Raw genomic sequence first — 20,215 nt, 5'->3', positions numbered from 1 at the left:
GCGTTCCTTGAGATAGGATATCATGCATTAAAAATAAACAAGAACAAATAATTTATATTACAAGCTGTTATGATTTGATGCTACCCCAGTGACTACCTGAAAAATAAATGCATTGGTAACTCTCAGAAAAGATGAAAAGAGAGATTTGAAAAACAATAGTGATTAGGTTCACCTGAATTAATTAATTAATATGGATCATATATATGAAATGTGAACTGTGTTATTGGACTATATTTGTCTTATTGTGGACACAATTTAGTTTATTATAGCGTGTATGGGGCTATCACTGATGCGAAGTACAGAGGAGAAGGTCACTCATTCACAACAGTGAAACATGTTGCCATGTTTTGAAAAAATGTTTTTGGTTCATACTTTTATCACTTTGTATTTGATCATACGAGTGGGCATTGCACTACTCAATTGATGCATTTTAGAGAACTGTAAGGGTAATGTCCCGGGTCCCAGTGGAAGCTGCAGAATGTAAACAGTGCCCATTAGGACTCAATGTGCATTCTGGTCTTGGCACTGCTGTTGTCACCTTTGAGGCCAGGAGTCGAAAAGTCAGCGCCAAGGGTCATCTGCTAAATCTGGTAACCTCTGAAAAACAGGTAGTCTGCAGTTAAAACCCATGGCAGGTAGACTGCAGTCAAAATTCATGACAGGTAGACTGCAGTCAAAATTAATGACAGGTAGATTGCAGTCAAAACCCGTGGCAGGTACACTTCAGTCAAAATTCATGACAGGTAGACAGCAGTCAAAAGCTGTGCCAGGTAGACAGCAGTCAAAACCTGTGGCAGGTACACTTCAGTCAAAATTCATGACAGGTAGACTGCAGTCAAAACCCGTGGCAGGTAGACTGCAGTCAAAACCTGTGGCAGGTAGACCGCAGCCAAAGCCCGTGGCAGGTAGACCGCAGTCAAAACCCATGGCAGGTAGACTGCAGTCAAACCCATGGCAGGTAGACTGCAGTCAGACCCATGGCAGGTAGACCGCAATCAAAACCTGTGACAGATAGACCGCAGTCAAAACCTATGTCAGGTAGACCGCTGTCAGAACCCATGGCAGGTAGACCGCAGTCAAAACCCGTGGCAGGTAGACCGAAGTCAAAACCCGTGGCAGGTAGACCGCAGTCAAAACCAGTGGCAGGTAGACCGCAGTCAAAACCCATGGCAGGTAGACCGCTGTCAGAACCCATGGCAGGTAGACCGCTGTCAAAACCCGTGGCAGGTAGACCGAAGTCAAAACCAGTGGCAGGTAGACCGCTGTCAGAACCCATGGCAGGTAGACCGCAGTCAAAACCCGTGGCAGGTAGACCGCAGTCAAAACCCGTGGCAGGTAGACCGCAGTCAAAACCAGTGGCAGGTAGACCGCAGTCAAAACCAGTGGCAGGTAGACCGCAGTCAAAGTATGCAGGGACAAGAACCTGGCAGTGTGACAGTAGTTGAACAGGTGCTGGAGAGAGGATTGGAACCAATTGAGGAGTCAATGGATGTTTTGCATGAGGATAACATAATCCTCACGTCAGTGTAAGTTTAGCTACATTATGACCTTCAGTTCTTTACAAATATTTCCATATGTGCATTTTTATCGTTCCTTTTTTCCTCCTTAAATATGTGCGATTTTAGCATTACTGCTGCTTGTAAATTCAACTTAGATAGGCCAGTCTCCATCAGGTCAGTTCTACCTTTCATGTTCTCCCTGATCCCTTTCAGGATCTAGAAAGGGTTCTCTGTGGGTCATGTAGTGAACCACTTGTTTACAAGAAGATTCTATGATTTTGTATGTTCCTTCCGTGTGCAATTTGTACAATAGGGTGCGTTGATTTGATAGTGACATGCACATCAGAAGAACAAGAAAGCAATTTATGTCAAGTGTGTACGTTTTTGTTATTTAAATGAGAAAACCAAGATGCAGCATTAGTCAGTCTCCATATGAGCATCTCAAGTTATATCTCCGTAGGAAAGTCCTTCCCTCTGAGCACCAGCGGAAACACCATGGATGCATCAAAATGTAAGCTCACCTTTGCTAAAAAATCCCCCAGCTTCCTTCAGACACAGCATAGCAGCCATGCTTGCTCACCCTCTCGACAATGGCTCTGAATGCTCAGCTCAGAGCAGCAAAGAAGAAAATGAAAGGCTGCCTTCATTTTCTAAATGGAATATAAGTACTGTGAGATAAATCCTGTAGTATACATTAGTATTATATAGATGGCCATAGAACCGGCACACCAAATGTATCTATACAGGGCTCTCAGACATATGTTGGAGTGACTGCAAAGGTCTATGAACTATATTGCAAACAAAAGCAATGCAACATAGCAGAGCTACTTAAACATGCGTCATGAGTGGATATAAAGTTAGGGCACAGAATGGTACATTTGTTTAATCTTTTTATGTGTGTTAAGTTTTCACACACGTCCGTGCGACACAAAATATGATGGAGTAAAATACAAATATATACAATTTTTTAATATTTCTTTACTGTGCTTACATTATTTGTATGTAAGCAAAAAAGGGCTACGTTGCAGCTGTAATCATCTTAAGGCACTGCAAATCAAATCAAATCAGCTTTATTCGATTTTTGACAATAAAAAAAAATCATAAAAGCACCAGTGTTAAAAACAGATAAAATACTTATTACAGTAATATTACATAACACAGGGAAATAAGGAGGACAGTTCTTATTTTCGTAATTAAATTGCGTGCTACAAGAACCATAAAGGCAATCCATATACACAGAGGGCTGCAAGAAGCTAATTTTAACAAAAGCTTCACAATGTGTTCCGGTACCTGATAACAGTCTTTAACAAGCATTAAAAATGCAATAGGTCTCGCCTTTCATTAAGTTAAAGCCATTTGCTTTGCTATACAATACCATCAGCAAAGCAAATGGTTTAAACTTAATCAAAGGCGAGACCTATTGCATTTCCAATGCTTGTTCTTTCTGCAGCACTAATCATACTTTTTACGGAAAAAAGAACCCCCTCATTTTGTTCCTTTTTAAATTAAATGTTTTAAGAGTTACCACTTTAATCCAAGCAAGATGGCTTCAGGTGTGCCATACGCTTATCATAAGTAGGACTGTTAGCGCTCTAGTTGTTCTTTGGAACACTCTTGGAAGCTGCAGTAGAACACAAAGGAATCATTTGACAGTCTCTGCCCTTGTTGGATGTACATGTTTTACTGAGAATGTCAGACTTCATTCTCACATGACTGAGAAAGATAATGTGAATTTACAGAAAATAAGCTCTCAGTTTAGCTTATAGATCACCTTCCAAACCTCTGTGGGAAAAGCATGAGAAAATATTTTTCTCTCAATCATGATATCCTAGAAGGCTTTTTCACATGGTGAAATCACCTTAGAACATACCACAATTCCTAAAATGAGTATGGTACCATGAACAAATGATTTATAATGTAACTAAAGTCTTAAAACCTTCTATTAACTGCAATGCTTTTTAATGAGGTGCTATCATGTATATTGGTCCCAAGATGGCTGCCAACACTTCTTGGATGAAGTGCTGACAGCCAATCAGATCTCAGGATGAGATGTGTGGTTAGGCTCCGCCCACATATATATTGAATATGCTCCTTACCAGTATGCATCTGTTCTTGGCATGTAGGGCTGCTGACATTCATATCTGTGCATAGATCGCCGCCTAGTGTTGGGTCCGGATGATTGCACATTGTTGTCCTGGAAGAGTCTTCGAAGTATCCTGAGATGGGTCACTCCTCCCCTGGACCACAGTGCGCATGGGCATCCTCTCCATCCCCAGATTGTTTTTCGCCATTGTGGCAGTGATGGAGTAGATACAGGAAGTGATGACCATGCTATACAGTAATTCTGAGAGCTGCAGCTGCGACAGGCGCCGGGGAGGAGGGTGGGCGATATGAATGTCAGCAGCCCTACATGCCAAGAACAGATGCATACTGGTAAGTAGCATACTCAGTTCGAGGCATGTGGGCTGCTGAATTCATATCTGTGCATAGAATACACAGCAGTACCTCCTATTAGCGGCGGCTACCCGTGCCAGCTGCAGCAGTCTGAAAAAGAGTTTTGAGAACAGCCTGTCCTACAGCTGCCTGCTGTTTTGAGTGTACATCTACACAGTAGTGTTTGGTAAATGTATGTATAGTGGACCATGTGGCTGCTCTACATATTTCCTGTAAAGGAATGTTTCCCAGGAAATCCATGGACGCCCCTAACTTTCGTGTTGAGTGGGCTCGTGGTGGAATCGTTAATGTGCGTTTAGCTTTTTGATAACAAATTTGGATACATTTAACGATCCATCTGGCTATACCTGCTTTGGAAATGGTGTTGCCTTTGTGTTGTGGAGAGAAGGCAACGAAGAGTTGTTTAGTCTTCCTAAAGGTTTTAGTTTTGTCAATATAGTACATGAGGGCCCTCTTTACATCTAGTGTGTGGAGCATCCTCTCAGCGACATTTTGTGGGTTCTGAAAGAAAAAAGGCAGTTCAATGGTTTGGTTCATGTGGAACTGCGATATTACTTTAGGCATGAATTTGGGGTTGGTACGTAGTACGACCCGGTTTGCGTGAACTTGTATAAATGGCTCCTGAATGGTTAGTGCCTGGAGTTCACTAACTCTTCTTAAGGAAGTGATGGCAACCAGGAAAGCCACTTTCCAGGTGAGGAATTGAATCTCACAAGAATGGAGAGGTTCAAAGGGTGGACCCATTAGTCTGGTGAGGACCAAGTTGAGGTTCCACACCGGTGCTGGGGGGTGCCTTGGGGGAATCACCCGTTTAAGTCCTTCCAAGAAGGCTTTGATGGCAGGCACTCTGAATAAAGAGAGGTGCTGCCTGTTTTGGAGATAGGCTGCTATTGCTGTTAAATGGACACGTATTGAGGTGTATGCCAGATTGCATCGGTATAGGTGTAATAGATAGCAGATTATGTTCTGAATAGATGCGTCTAGCGGGTTAATGTGATTGTTGTTGCAATAAATGACAAACCTCTTCCATTTGGCTGCATAGCAAGCTCTGGTAGTGGGTCTCCTAGCTTCCTTAATGATCTCCATACAGTCAGGTGGCAGGTTTAGGTAGCCAAACTCTAGGACTTCAGGAGAACAGATTGCCAGGTTCAGCTGTTGCGGATCTGGGTGCTGAATTTCTCCATGGTTCTGCGTCAAAAGCGCGGGTTTGATCTGCAGCCTTTGATGCGGCACCACGGAAAGTTCCAGAAAGGTGGTGTACCATGGCTGGCGTGCCCATGTTGGAGCAACCAGGATGAGTGTCAGTGAGTGCTGTCGCAGTTTGCGTGCCACCAGCGGTAACAGCGGCGCTGGGGGAAAAGCGTACGCAAATCTGCCGGACCAGTTCATCCATATCGCATTGCCCTGCGACTGTGGATGTGGGAACCTGGCGGCAAAGCTTTGGCATTTTGCGTTTTCCCTTGTGGCGAATAGGTCTATTTCTGGATGACCCCACTGCTGGAAGTACGGTTGGAGTACTGATGGGTGTAACTCCCACTCGTGCATGTGGTGGCTGTGTCTGCTGAGCAGATCCGCCATCTGGTTGTCCTTGCCTGGGAGGTGTTCCGCCATGAGGAATATGTTCCTCTGAATGGCCCACTTCCACATGCTCTGAGCTAGATGAGACAACTGTGGAGAGTGTGTTCCTCCCTGTTTCTGTATGTAGTACATGGCAGTCATGTTGTCCGTCCGGATCAACACGACCTTGTTGCACAGGTGTACTTTGAATGCTTTCATCGTCAGGAAGATTGCCATCAGTTCCAGAAGGTTGATGTGCATCTTCTTTTGTTGTGTAGTCCATAGTACCTGCACTGTGTAATTGAGTACATGAGCTCCCCATCCCTGGAGAGACGCGTCCGCTGTCAGTATTTGTGGAACAGGCTCTTGGAACGGTCGGCCCTTGCAAAGGTTTTGTGGATTCCACCAATGCAGAGAGTTGTATGCCCGACCGCTCATCAACACTAGGTCTTTCAACTGTCCTTGAGCCTGATTCCACTGACGTGCTAAGCACTCCTGAAGCGGGCGCATATGTAGTCTCGCGTGTGGGACTATGAAGATGCAGGAGGCCATCATGCCTATCAACTGCATGAACACTCGCGCCGGAAGGGAGTGTTGAGGTTTGAATTTTGAGATCAGCAGTTGCATGCTGTTGATTCTCACTAAAGTTGGCTGAGCTGTGGCAGCCAGAGTGTTGATTGTCGCGCCCAAGTACTGTTGTACGTGCGCAGGTTGGAGACTTGATTTTGGGTAATTTAGTGAGAATCCCAGATCGTGAAGAAGGTGAATGGTGTGGGACATGTGGGTGGCACATTGTTGTGCTGACTTGGCCTGAACTAGCCAGTCGTCCAAATAAGGGAAGACGTGAATATTTTGTCTTCGCAGATGCGCGGCCACTGTCGCCAGGCACTTGGTAAAGACCCTGGGTGCTGTTGTTACTCCGAAGGGGAGAACTTTGAACTGATAGTGATTCCCTTGAATAGTGAATCTGAGGTATTTCCTGTGTGAAGGGTGTATTGGTATGTGGAAGTATGCATCCTTCAGGTCTAGCGTAGCTAGGAAATCCCCTTGACTGAGTAGTGGGAGAACCTGTTGGAGGGTGAGCATATGGAAATGCTCCGATAGTATATATAGGTTTAGGGGTCGCAGGTCCAGGATAGGTCTGAGCGAGCCGTCCTTTTTTGGGATCAAGAAGTACAGAGAGTACACCCCTGTGCCCTGCTGGGCGATGGGCACTACTTCTATGGCCCCTTTTGCGAGCATAGCAAGCACTTCTTGCTGGAGTAAATCTAAGTGTTCGGCTGACATAGGACGGTGCTTTGGTGGTATGTTGGGTGGAGTGGAAGTTAGTTCCAGACAGTACCCATGTTGAATGATGTCCCTGACCCACCTGTCCGTGGTGATGTTCTTCCATGCGGACAGGAACAGCTGGAGTCGTCCCCCGACAGGTGTTAAGTGGTCGGGGGGTAGGGAGAGGGCGTCACTGTTTGTTCTTTGGGGAGGACCTGGTGTTGCCATATCCACGTCCCCTGCCCTTGGTGCTGGATCCACGATATCCACCCCTGTTGTTTTTGTCGTAGGTGGTTTGTGTGCCACCTTTAGCATACTGTTGTTGTGACCCCTGACCCCTTGACGTTCCCCTATTTCCAGTGCGACGAAAGGAGCCACTACGGAATTGTTGGGTTTGTAGCGCCCCCATAGATTTGGCAGTATCTGTGTCTTTTTTTATTTTCTCTAGGGTAGTGTCAACGTCTGGGCCAAATAAAAATTCCGTGTTAACCGGTAAGTTGAGGATATTGTTTTGGATCTCGGGTTTGAAGCCTGAGATGCGTAACCAGGCATGGCGTCGCAGCATGACACTTGTGTTTATTGCCCTGGCCGCTGTGTCAGCTGCGTCTAGGGCGCATTTTATGGATGCATTAGTGAGGAGTTGTCCTTCTCTAATAAGGAGTTCGGCTGACTCTTTATACTCCTCTGGTAGATGTTGGAGCAGTGACTCCAGCGTGTCATAATGTGACCTGTCATAACGTGCCAGGAGTGCCTGTGTATTGGCAATGCGCAGGATATTGGCTGCTTGCGCTGCAACACGTTTGCCTGATGTTTCAAGGACCTTTGACTCTTTGTCTGGGGGAGGAGCATCACCAGTTGTCTGTGAGTGGGCTCTTTTGCGAGCGTTGGCAACCACCATAGAGTCTAATGGCAACTGACCCCTAATGTATTTAGGGTCACCAGGTGCAGGCTTATATTTCTTTTCAATCCTGGAGTTTAACACCCGGGCTCTTGTGGTGTCTTTGAAAATGTCTTTGGCAGGCTTCAGAACCCCTTTAAGCATGGGAAGAGTCTTGACAGTCCTTTCTGAAGATGCGAAAGTGTCAAGCAGGAAGTCCTCCTCAATGGCGTCAGAATGTAGCTCCACCCCATGATGAGCAGCAGCCCGTTCGATAAGGAGTAGTTTCTTTTCTGTAACTCCAGTTCTGTAGTAGGGGTATCTCTGTTATAGTCATAATCTAGTGAATAGTCCCGCCCATGTGCGTGGACCCCGGAGCAATAAAAAATAATCTCTAAAAGGTGGCAAATCATGCAGACCTGCATACACCTTTAAGAGAGAATTTAATTTAAAGACAGATAATGCAGCCTATACCCACAGGCTACACTGTCCAGTACTTCAACTAGAATTCCACCAACATCCACAAACAGCCCTGCCTGTCTAGTTTTTCTCCACAAAGGAAAAAACCCTGCCTCTACCAGCAAAAGCCTCTGGAATGATAGAGAGGAAGGAGAGGACAGACAAGCCCCATAGGCTGCCATTATGTGACTTGGAACAGGATACTGTGCCTTTAAGAAAACTTTCCAGTTTTCCAGAACTTTCCCCAGTATCCCAGAATGCCCAGCAGGTCCCATTTACTTTCAGTTCTTTTTGAAGGCGTAGCACGCCAGACCTGTAGCATTCTGCATATGAATAAGTATCTCTCCACCGGGGAGGAGGGCGGGCGCTTATGACTATAACAGAGATACCCCTACTACAGAACTGGAGTTACAGAAAAGAAACTACTCCTTCTGTAGTAGGGGATCTCTGTGTATAGTCATAATCTAGTGAATAGAATGGCAAGCCCATCCCCACACAACAAAAGCGGTGGAGAACCCACAAGACACTACCACTACTGTGCGAACAGATTTCGCAGCGAAGCCTGCCCAACCTGAGCATCTGCTCTGGCATCCGTGTCCAGACAGTAATGCGCAGCAAAGGTATGGACCGACTTCCAAGTGGCCGCCTTGCAGATTTCCGCAATCGGAACATTACGCAGCAAAGCCGTCGTGGCAGCTTTGCCCCTGGTGGAATGAGCCTTAGGTTTACCCCCTAAGGTCTTATTAGCCTTTTGATAACACAATTGAATGCAGGACACAATCCACCGAGAGATGGACTGCTTAGAGGTCGCAAGACCCGTCCTGACTGAGCCATAGTTAACGAACAATTGGTCAGACCTACGAATATCCTTGGTCTTATCCAGATAAAATTTCAACAACCTCCGAACATCCAGGGAATGGAGAGACCTTTCCGCTGGCGACGAGGGATTCTGAAAGAACGTAGGTAAAGTTATGGTCTGGTTGACATGAAAATCAGAGATAACCTTAGGAAGAAATTTAGGGTGAGTACGCATCACAACCTTAGCAGCATGAAATACAGTATAAGGTTCCTGACAACATAATGCCTGAAGTTCACTCACCCTGCGGGCCGATGTAATGGCCACTAGGAACGCCGCCTTCCAGGATAGGTGCTGCAATGAAGCCTTGTGAATGGGTTCAAAAGGCTCCTTCATCAGTCTGGACAGCACCACATTCAAGTCCCAGGAAGGCGAGGGAAGTCTGACGGGAGGAAACACTTTCTTCAAGCCTTCCAAAAAATCCTTGACCACAGGGATCTGAAAGAAGGAAGTCTGTGAAGGGCATTTCCTGTAAGCAGTCAAAGCAGCCAGATGAACCTTAATGGAATGGAAATTAAGGCCAGACTGCGCCAGATGTAAAAGGTAAGGAAGGATGACATCTTCCTTACATGTCGTCGGATCAAAGTTCTTGGACTTACACCAGATACAGAACCTCTTCCACTTGTAAGCATAGGATGTTCTAGTGGAAGGTCGCTTAGACTCCTTCAGAATGTCCATACAATCGTCTGGCAGATTCAGATGGCCATATTGCACTATTTCAGGAGCCATGCCGCCAAACTCAAAGACGAGAGGTTGGGGTGCACCATCCGCCCCCCGAACTTCGTGAGAAGGTCCGGCCTGCACGGCAACCGCATGTGAGGAAGGAGAGACCGGTGAAGAAGGTCCGTGAACCACCACTGCCTGGGCCACTCCGGGGCGATCAGGATCATCCGCGCCCTGGACTGGGACAACTTGATGAGCACCGCCGGAATCAGGGGAATGGGTGGAAAAGCGTACAGAAAGCTGTTCGACCAATCGATCCATAGCGCATTCCCCAGCGTCCCCCGCTGGTAGTACCTGGATGCGAAGTCTCGGCATTTGCTGTTTTCGGCGGTGACGAACAGATCTACGTCTGGAGTCCCCCACCTTGCGAAGACTTCTCCTAGTACTTCGTCGTTTATGACCCATTCGTGGTTTTCCTGAATCAGCCTGCTCAAGGCGTCCGCCTGAGCATTCTGCACCCCTGGCAGATGCGTGGCCGTAATCGTCAGTCCTCTGGCCAGCAGCCAGCGCCAGATCGCCTGCGCCTCCTGCGACAGAGTGCGCGATCTCGACCCCCCCTGCTTGTTGAGATAATACATCGTGGTTGTATTGTCCGTCTGTATCAGCAGCGAGTTGGTCTTGAAGGACGGAAGGAAGGCCTTCAGTGCCAGGAAGACAGATCTGAGTTCCAGGAAATTGATGTGGTACGTCGCTTCCAAAGCAGACCACTTCCCCTGAATCTGCAAGTCCCCGGAATGCGCTCCCCAGCCCTGGAGAGACGCATCCGTCACGACACTCGTCGTGGGAATGTCCTTGTGGAAGGGAACCCCCTTGAGGAGGTTTTCCGCCGAACACCACCACTTCAGAGACTGAAGAGCATGCAGCGACAGGCGTATCTTGTCGTCCCAAGAGCCTGTCCTCTGATCCCACTGATCCTCCAAACACCCCTGCAGTGGTCTCATGTGCAGCCGAGCGTGAGGCGTGAGGAAGATACAGGAGGCCATCGATCCCAGTAGAGACGACACCTTCCGCACTGTTGTCGATGGAGCAGTCCTGAGGTCCTGAGCCTTCCGAAGGAGTGATAACCGTCTCTCCTCCGAAGGAGACACGCTTGCTGACCGCGTATCGATGGAGGCCCCCAGGTACTGTATGCACTGGACTGGAGTCGTGACCGACTTGGACATGTTGACGTGTAACCCCAGCTTGTGCAAGAGCTCGCACGTCCATCGGAAGTGTTCTTGCGCTTCCGCGAAGGATGATGCCTTGATCAGCCAATCGTCCAGATACGGGTAGACAAACACCTTGTTCTTCCGCAGGTGTGCCGCCACCACCGCCATGCACTTCGAAAAAGTCCTGGGCGCAGATTTTAGCCCGAATGGCAGTACTGTGTATTGATAGTGATTGGCGCCGACTTGGAATCGCAGGAACTTCCTGTGCTTCCTCGCTATGGGCACATGGAAGTACGCATCCTGTAGATCTATGGCACAGAGCCAGTCTCCCCGTTGCAGCTGAGGGTAAATCTGGTGCAACGAAAGCATACGGAACTTCTCTCTGCGAATCCATTTGTTTGCCTGCCTCAAATCCAGAATGGGCCTGAACTCGTTCTTGTCCTTCTTGCGAACGAGGAAGAACCGAGAGTACAGACCTCTTCCCCTTTGAGACAGAGGTACCTCTTCTACCGCCTTTTTTCTCAACAAGATGTCTGCCTCCGCCTGGAGCTCTCTCAGCTGGAATCGAGAGCTGACCGGCGGAATCGCTGGAGGCGGGCTGATAAACCGAAGACTGTATCCATTGCAAACAATATTCAGCACCCACTTGTCCTGAGTAATTTTTCTCCACTCTGCCGGAAAAAATTGAATGCTTCCCCCCACTGGAGTGGGTAACGGTTGAGGGGGAAGTAACCGCTCAGGGCCGAGACCCGACCGGGCCCTTGGTTGTGGTAGTAGCCTGCTGGCCTCCTCTACCCCTCTGGCGTTTCTGGAAGGGCTTGCGGAACTGCTGCTGTTGTGGCTGCTGCTGTCCCGAGCCCTGCCCTCGCCCTCTGCCCGACGATCCGAACCTCCTTTGGAACGGGCGCTTCTTTTTCTCGGCCTTCTCAAACCCGACGGCCGTCAGGGTTTCCGCTTCAGCCTTCATGCGGGCCATCTCATCGTCCGCATGCTTCCCGAACAGGGTTTCCCCCGAGAAGGGCAGGTTGGCCACTCTTTGCTGCGCCTCTGGCTTGAGGGCCGTCAGGCGCAACCACGAATGACGCCGCTGGTGGACGCCATGACAGTAGGCGTGGGCGGCCAATAAAGCTACGTCCGCCGCTGCGCTGATCGTTTGATTCGACACCAGCATGCCTTCGCGCACCGTCTCCAAGAAGTCCTCCTTCTTGTCCCGTGGCAGGAGGTCTGCATATTGCTGCAGGGACTCCCACAGGGCCCAGTCGTAACGGCCCAACAAAGCCCCTGCACTCGCCGCCTTCATGGTGGTGGCGGCGGTGCCACACACCTTCCTGCCCGCAGAATCCAGCCAGCGGCTTTCTTTGTCGGGTGGAACCGTGGAGGCCGGGGCGGTCGCATGTTGTTTTCTTGCCGCCGTCACGATCACCAAATCCGGCTTCGGGTCCACTCTCAGAAATGACGGATCCGACTCCGGGGCCCTGTACTTTTTCATGAGCCTGGAAGGAGCGGCCTTCGTCGTCGCGGGAGTAAGGAACAGCTCCAAGGCGGGTTCCACCAGTCCTGGTACCAAAGGCAGTAGGGGGCGAGACAGGTGTTTTTTATGAAGCGTCTCGAATATCACGGACGTCGTGGGTGTTGGAACCGTCACCGTGATACCCAACTTTGCAGCACCTCGCAACAGCACCTCTTGGAAAGACACCAGGTCGTCCACCGGAGACACCCTCGTCCCCGGGGAGTCCGACAGCGTCGGGGAAAGACCTCTGTCCGAGGAGCGCGTGCGCGACCTGGACCTATACCTCCTACGGCGTCGTCTTGAGTCCGACGAAGACCGTCCACAGCTCCGTGATCTTCTCCTCCTGTGAGAGCGGGAGCGCAACCTCTTCGGCTTCGGCCTGTCCACCGGCCTCGCTGGTCCAGGCGACCGTGGGCGTCGTGGTTTCGGGGTCCCCTGCGGCGGAGTCGGGTACCGTGGAAGGGAAACCGACCGCGGAGGAACCGGCGGCGGCCCCACAGGGGTGCGTGGCAGCGACAGAGGCTGGGGCGGCGGAGGCAGCGCCCGCGGCCGAGGTGGCGGTGGTGGAGGTGGCGGCGGTGGAGGTGTTTGTGGATGTGGCGGTGGAGGTGGAGGTGGTGGTGATGGCAGTGGAGGCGGCGTCGGCGGGAGAGGAGGAGGCGACGGAGGCATCCGCGGCGGCGTATACACCACCGAGTACACCGATCCCGGTGACTCTCTCTTCCTCGACGTCGATCTACTCCTCGACGTCGATCGTCGCCTCGACGTCGATCGTCGCCGACCTGCGCCTCGACGGCGACCTGCGCCTCGACGCCGATCTTCTCCTCGGCGTCGACCTTCGACTCGACGGCGACCTTCGCCTTGACGGCGACCTCAAGCGTCTCGACGTCGATCTCCTTCTCCTCTTCATCGACGGCGAGCTGCGATCCCTCGACGGCGAATGCCGACGCCGGGTCCCATCTCGACGACGACCGCTGGACGGGGCCGACGACGGCGTCGTCCCCGACGCCGCCGATGTAGTCGACGGCGGCCTATTCACGTCCCTCGACGGCGATCGTCGACGCCGCTTCTCCCCAGAGCCCTGGGGGGACGGCGAACAGACGGTGGTCATCCTCCTCGACGTCGCCGTCGACGCCCTCGACGTCGACGGGGAGTGGGAGCGTTTACTGGTCTTCCTGCCCCTGGGGAGCCCCCCAGAGGCCTCAGTATGGGCCAAATCAGCCCCTCCAGACCCACCTGGTGCCTTCAGTCTTCGTTCCTCCAGAACTTGAAGCCTGATCTTCATTCTGTCCCTCAGGGTCCTTGCAGAGAACGAGTGGCAGATGGTACAGCTTTCAGGCACGTGGGACTGGGGAAGGCAACCTATGCACACCTCGTGTGGATCAGTTTTAGCATTCTTTCGACCACATTCCGGGCACTTGTCGAACAAGCCAGGCATGTTGACAGTACCAGCTACTAAACACAAGAAAAAATGACAAACATTGCCAAAATCTCAATTAAACCCTTGAAAGGGGAGAGCTCAATGCTCCAGGGTCCTGCTAGCAGGAGCCGGAAAAAAGAACTGAAAGTAAATGGGACCTGCTGGGCATTCTGGGATACTGGGGAAAGTTCTGGAAAACTGGAAAGTTTTCTTAAAGGCACAGTATCCTGTTCCAAGCCACATAATGGCAGCCTATGGGGCTTGTCTGTCCTCTCCTTCATCTCTATCATTCCAGAGGCTTTTGCTGGTAGAGGCAGGGTTTTTTCCTTTGTGGAGAAAAACTAGACAGGCAGGGCTGTTTGTGGATGTTGGTGGAATTCTAGTTGAAGTACTGGACAGTGTAGCCTGTGGGTATAGGCTGCATTATCTGTCTTTAAATTAAATTCTCTCTTAAAGGTGTATGCAGGTCTGCATGATTTGTCACCTTTTAGAGATTATTTTTTATTGCTCCGGGGTCCACGCACATGGGCGGGACTATTCACTAGATTATGACTATACACAGAGATCCCCTACTACAGAAGGGCATTAAATGCGGCCGTGTCCTCTGTAGGGGACGTTTTAATATTGTAGAGTTGCGCATCCTGAGTATGAGGCGTGACACTTTGGTCTGTGGGGTCATCCCATGCCTGATCAGGATCTTGTGTTTCATCGGGATCTGCGTCCCCGGGGTAGATGGTATCGTCCCCACCATATTCCTGCATCGGGTCCGATTCAGAAGGGGTAGGAGTAAAGGACTGCGGATCTAGTTGGAGGGGATAGAAGTGTTCTTGTAGCACTGGTTCCTGCTCCGCCGGTAGCTTGCGTTTAAGAGGAATTTTGTATGACACCTCTTCCCTGACTGGCGTGATTTTGCGCTTGTGGAGCATTAGCCTGCCAGTGTCGGCGTCGATAAATTGTGGCCCTGAAGAGTCTTGTTCTGTTAGGCCAGAGGTGGTGGACTGTGTGGAGGACACGTGTCCGCATTTGAAAGAGTTTCGGTGCCGATGTCGGTGGCAGCCCAAAGGTAATGTTGGTGGGCTCCGAGTGCACTCTACAGGGTGAGGTAGTGTCGGGACCCGAGGTAGAGTGGAGGGCTACCCGGTCCCGGATGCGTTGTAGAGATGCAGAGACCTGCTGCACAGCAAACTGAGATGGTGGTTTGGTGGGCATCTTGGTAGTAGGCGTGGAGGCCGACCCCGACTTTTTTGTCGGAAGGGGGTCACTGGTTTGAAGGGGTGCATCGATAGTCGACGTAGTCGAGGACTTCTTCGGCATCGGTGCTTTAGGCGTCGACGTAGCCGAGGCGGCCATTTTGACTGCGGAGGTTACAGGCTTCAGTGTCGGCGCCGAAGGTGTCGGTGCCTTGTGGTGCCCGAGGGCGCGCTTCTTTTGTGCGTCGACCGCGTCTGCTGCGGTGAGCTCGGCGCCGAAGTCTCTCTGTACGCTTTCGGAGCCGACGACTTTTTTTCGGCGTCGGCGCCGGGGCAGTGGACTGTTTCGACGCCTTTGATCCGACCACCACCAGTTTCGCTTTCGGTTTTGAAGGGACTGGAGCGATGGATGTGTTTGGGTTTAACAACCCGGTCGTCTTTGGTAATAGTGGCTCTTGCATAGTGTTCGATGCCGGGCCAGAAGGCGGGGCCGAGGAACCATGGATTAGGTCTTGGGTAAGGCCCGAAGGCGATCCCTCGACCGGAGCCTGACGACGATGTACAATTTTGGCCTCCGGTTCGACGGATTGGCCTAGCTCCTCGGGAGAGCTGTCTTCTTCAGCCCCATAGGCTTCGTCGAAGTCCCCTACCTCGTCGACGGCTTCTTCACGTCGAAAGAGCTCTTAGTCATCGTCGTCCGATCGGGAACCATGCTGTGAAGCGGGGCTAGATACTATTTCTTCCACGCTCTCGGCGTCCTCGTCCTCGGTGCTGAATATGTTGGTGGGTGCGGGCGCTGCCTGCTGCGCCTCGAGCCTCGCTGCCCGTCGGTTCCGTAGAGTTTTCTTGGATCGGAACCGCGCGCAGGCCATGCATTTCGATTCGTCGTGATCCGGCGAGAGACATTTGTTACAGACTGGGTGGACGTCGATGTGAGGGTACTTGGCGTGGCACAACGGACACCTCTTGAACGGAGTTCTCGATTCCATCGTCGATCGAGCGTCGAAGTTTGGACCAATTCGGTCCAAAAGTCGGAAGAGGGTGTGGAACACTAGAACTAGTAGTCGACACCGAACGGTAACTGTACCGACGAAAACTATAGGCCTTTTGGCCTAAAACTAAGTATTCCGAAGTTGAGCTAAGATAGTTGCATCCGAACCCATTGGCGGAAAAAAACAATCTGGGGATGGAGAGGATGCCCATGCGCACTGTGGTCCAGGGGAGGAGTCACCCATCTCAGGATACTTCGAAGACTCTTCCAGGACAACAATGTGCAATCATCCGGACCCAACACTAGGCGGCGATCTATGCACAGATATGAATTCAGCAGCCCACATGCCTCGAACATGATTTTACTTTTGATTTTCTCAGGAACTACTGAACAGATTGACACCAGACCTGCAAAAGGCACTTCCCTGACCTGAGGACTACCTCTCTGCCAAATTTCAAGTAATTCTGTTCAGCCGTTCGGGCTGTACCTTGGACTAAAGGTCCCTATGGAAAATTGCATGGGGAAAATGCGTTTTGGGACCCCCCTTTTTTCTCAGCCCCCGCTTGACGAATCCCCCCCGAGACTTTCAGGGTAGGAGCGGAGCGCCCCACCTATTTTGAAAATTTCGCGAGGATTCGTCAACCGGCGCCAAAGTTATTCCAAATAGAATGTTGCGGATTTCCTATGGAAACACGGTCCTAACTATAACTATCTACTGGCGACCGCCAGTAGGTTATATTATACATATATATATATATATACATATATATATATATATATATATACACACACTACAACACCAGTCCACCAGCCATCACACTACGCGCCACGGGTGCCACTCAACGCAAGGTGGGTTGCGGAAATCGATTCCAAATACCACTATCGTTCATCCTGGCAATAGTAATATAGGATTTGTTGTGCATAAGAGCCATTTCAGTAGGTTGAGCCAAGTTTATTTTGTTACGGTCGCATTCGTGGTCGGAATGGAACAGAAAATAGCCTTAGGTACCAAAATAAAAGTGGCCTCTTTCAGCGGATCAGATAGTTAAATAAAAAGTGCCCCACATTCAGCAAATTGGGGGAGTTTTGAAACTGTAAAGACGCGCTTTATAGGCGTTTTGCATAAGTGTGTATTGGAAACTTGCATGCATCTGTGCTTGCCTCAGGCAATGTTTCTGGTAATAAACAAATACACAGTCAAAACCGGCCCAACAGATCATAAAACAGGCTCACACACTGCTAGAGCATCGGCCCACGTGCTGCCCTGCCAGAGCAGCACTTCTGGCCTCGCTAGATTGCCCTACAGGCCAGATCGACCTTGAGCTGAAGGTTTGCGTTAGGGGAGGGTGAGCTGGGTCCCATCACCTAGATATGGAGGGCTGAAGGGGACCACGCTGTGCCGCAGAAATACTGACACGAAATTAGATGTGAGGAGCTCCCCTGCCCAGTGAGCACAACCCTGCTAGCATTTGATTATTTGTTGTAACCATGCACAAGGAATAACATGGCGCACTGATTCGTGGTATATCAGCGAGCTCTGTAGCATGGGCAGAGTCAGATCGCATTTAGACATGATGTACGGCTACATACACCTTTAATCACACAGGCCAGGTAGCCAGGTATTTACATACACTCAAATAGTGCCTAGATACGATAAAGCGCTGGGTTTCATTCTGTCTTTATCCATCTTCTTTTGCACGGTCTTAAAATATGCAATTGTGTAACGGGTTTCATGGCATTTAGCAGAAGTGTAAATGTTACACTATCGTGTCTGAGTGCAATTCCGTGTAAGTGGTTGTTTTGTTTCTCCTTTAGCCACGTTCACAGATCCTCAGACACCGGTGTTGGATTGCAAACCGCTGTCCGTATATCTGCTCTGAGCCTTGAGCCTGGGTGAGACAAACAGATACATACATCCCCACCTCTTGTGTTTTCAGGTCAGCCTGACTGAGGTTATCTCAGGCGAGGGGGGGTGACACATCTGATGGGTACATAATCAATTAGTGAGAACAGTATGAAAATGTCTGACAAATTAGTCAATGGGTAATTTGTATTCAGCCCGCAGGTATCACTTAATAGGATGGCCTACGGATAGCGGGGAGGCCGGCCAGATGGGTTAATGACAGTGATTTGGTTCACAAATATGGGGGTTTTACTGAAATCCCAGATTAATTTGGAGCAAAGCACGTCCTATTACATTAGCGTGGCAGACCCCATGTAAGCTATTCGAGCTGCACTTCTGTAGCATTTTAAAAGAGACTGGCGCTGCTCTGGGTATGTTTCAATGTCTTAGGGAAGGGGGAATGGGCTGTGGGAAAGGGGATTTTTCGTGACAGGCAGGCAGTTTCTGAAAGTCCATTAAACATCAGTCTATAAACTTTCCAGAATGTATAGGGAAAGAAATCAATATGGAAACATTTACTGAACAATTTGATATGATTTTCTTATGTTTAGAAATAGTCCACACAACTTTCACGGACCTATGACAACACATCAAGAATCGTTTGTTCATCAATTCAGTAAAGATGCCACCGTAGGGCCAGCTCCGAATCAATTGTGAACAGATTGCTGGAGAAACCTCTATTAGAGCAGACCTTCCCTCCCAGCAACCCACGGTGCCAGCTCGCCTCCCTCATGGTGTCTGCAGGCTCGGAGTATAGTATTCATCGATACTCTAAATGCTGGGTTCTTACACAAAGTACAATTGTACTAGAGCTTCTGTTCAAGCGGCCTTGTCTTACTGCTTCCAGGCAGCTGAAGGATGTAGGCTAAAGAGTAAAGGGTGCCAGGGACTGAACTCTAATTTCCTTTCATTTCAACAGCTGCCAACAGTGTTTACCAGTGAACAGGAGCCCTGTAAGGGTAGGAGTGAAGGACGAAAGAATGAACACTTGCTACTTGAAACAAGCATTGGCAAAGCTAATAGGCCTCGCTGATGCAAGAGCTATTGACTTTGCAATGTGTTTTAGCCATGTTGTACAACAGTGTGGCTACTGTTCAGGATGTTTAAAAGTTAGTGGTGTAGAGGAGAGTGGCATGGAGTGTCTTAGAGAAGAGTGGCAAAGAGTAGAGTGTAGTGGAGTGGCATAGGATGAGTGGAGGGGCCCAGAGTGGTGTAGAGAAGGGTAGAGTGGCGTCAAGTAGTGCAGAGTAGAGTGTTAGAGTAGAGGGTGTGGAGCAGAGTAAAGTGTCGTAGAGTAGTGTAGTGTGGAATGAAGTGTCAGAGTGCAGTGGTGTAGCATGGGGTGGCACAGAGTGGAGTAAAGTGGCATGGAGTGGCATAGACTGTCATGGAGCGTCTTATAGTGGAGTGTTGTTGGGTGGCGTAGAGCAGAGTAGAGTCATGAATTGGAGTGGTGCAGAATCAAGTGGCGTAGAATGAAGTGGTGTAGAGATTAATTAAGTGGCGTAGAGATGAGTACAGTGGCCTAGAGTAAAGTGGCATAGAGTGTCGTAGAGTGGCACAGAGTGGAACTGCGGAGAGTAGAGTGTCGTAGAGCAGAATGGAAGAGCCTAGAGTGGAGTGTTTTGGAGTGGAGTAGAGGGAATTGAGTAGTGTCGCAGAGTGGCATAGAGTGGAGTAGAGGGTATCAGATTGGAGGGGCAAAGAGTGAAGGGATGTAGAGTAAAGTATAGTGTAGTGGAAGGGCGTAGAGTGGAGGGACATATCGTGGAAGGGCGTAGAGGGGAGTAGAATGTCATTGAGTAGTGTAGAGTGGAGTGGAGTAGAGTCACAGATAAAGTGACAGTGTGGCATAGAGTGAAGTGACAGAGTGACGTGGAGGGGCATAGAGTGGAGGGTGTAGAGTCGTAGAGTGGAGTGGAGTTTTGTAAAGCAGAATGTTGTTGAGTGGTTTAGATAGGAGTAGCGTTGTAGAGGGAAGTGGAATAGAGTTGAACAGTGGGCCATAGATTGGTGTAGAGGAGCGTAGAGTGGAGTAAAGTGTCCTTGAGTGGCATAGCATGAAGTAAAGTGGTGTTGAGTATCCTAGAGTGGAGTTGTGTAGAGTGGCTTGGACGGTCATAGAGTGAAGTAGTGGTGTGGAGTGGAGTAGTCCAGAGTGGCGTGGAGTGGCAGAGTGGAGCACAGTGTTGTAGAGTAGAAATAATTACGTGGAGAAAAGGCATCACCTAAGGTATTGATTTGTTTTGATTGTATTAAAATAATTGTTTCCACCACTCTCTAGAATTACAAAAAATGTACTTGATTTGTGCTTTCCTAATTCTAATAGTCAGGTAGGCTTCGACCTAAATAGTGTTTT

At 49.6% G+C, this 20,215-nt stretch overlaps 1 protein-coding gene across 1 annotated transcript in view; it reads right to left on the bottom strand.

The window, feature by feature from the left end:
* The window catches only part of PLEKHA6 (pleckstrin homology domain containing A6), a 933,224-nt gene that overhangs the window by 354,593 nt on the left and 558,416 nt on the right, over positions 1 to 20,215 (bottom strand). The gene's annotated exons all lie outside the window — the stretch shown is intronic.

The sequence above is a fragment of the Triturus cristatus genome, chromosome 1_1 (genome assembly GCF_964204655.1).
Source record: "Triturus cristatus chromosome 1_1, aTriCri1.1, whole genome shotgun sequence".
Classification (NCBI taxonomy): Eukaryota; Metazoa; Chordata; class Amphibia; order Caudata; family Salamandridae; genus Triturus; species Triturus cristatus.
The sequence above is the reverse complement of the archived record's forward strand: the minus strand, read 5'-3'. Positions and strand labels throughout refer to the sequence as shown.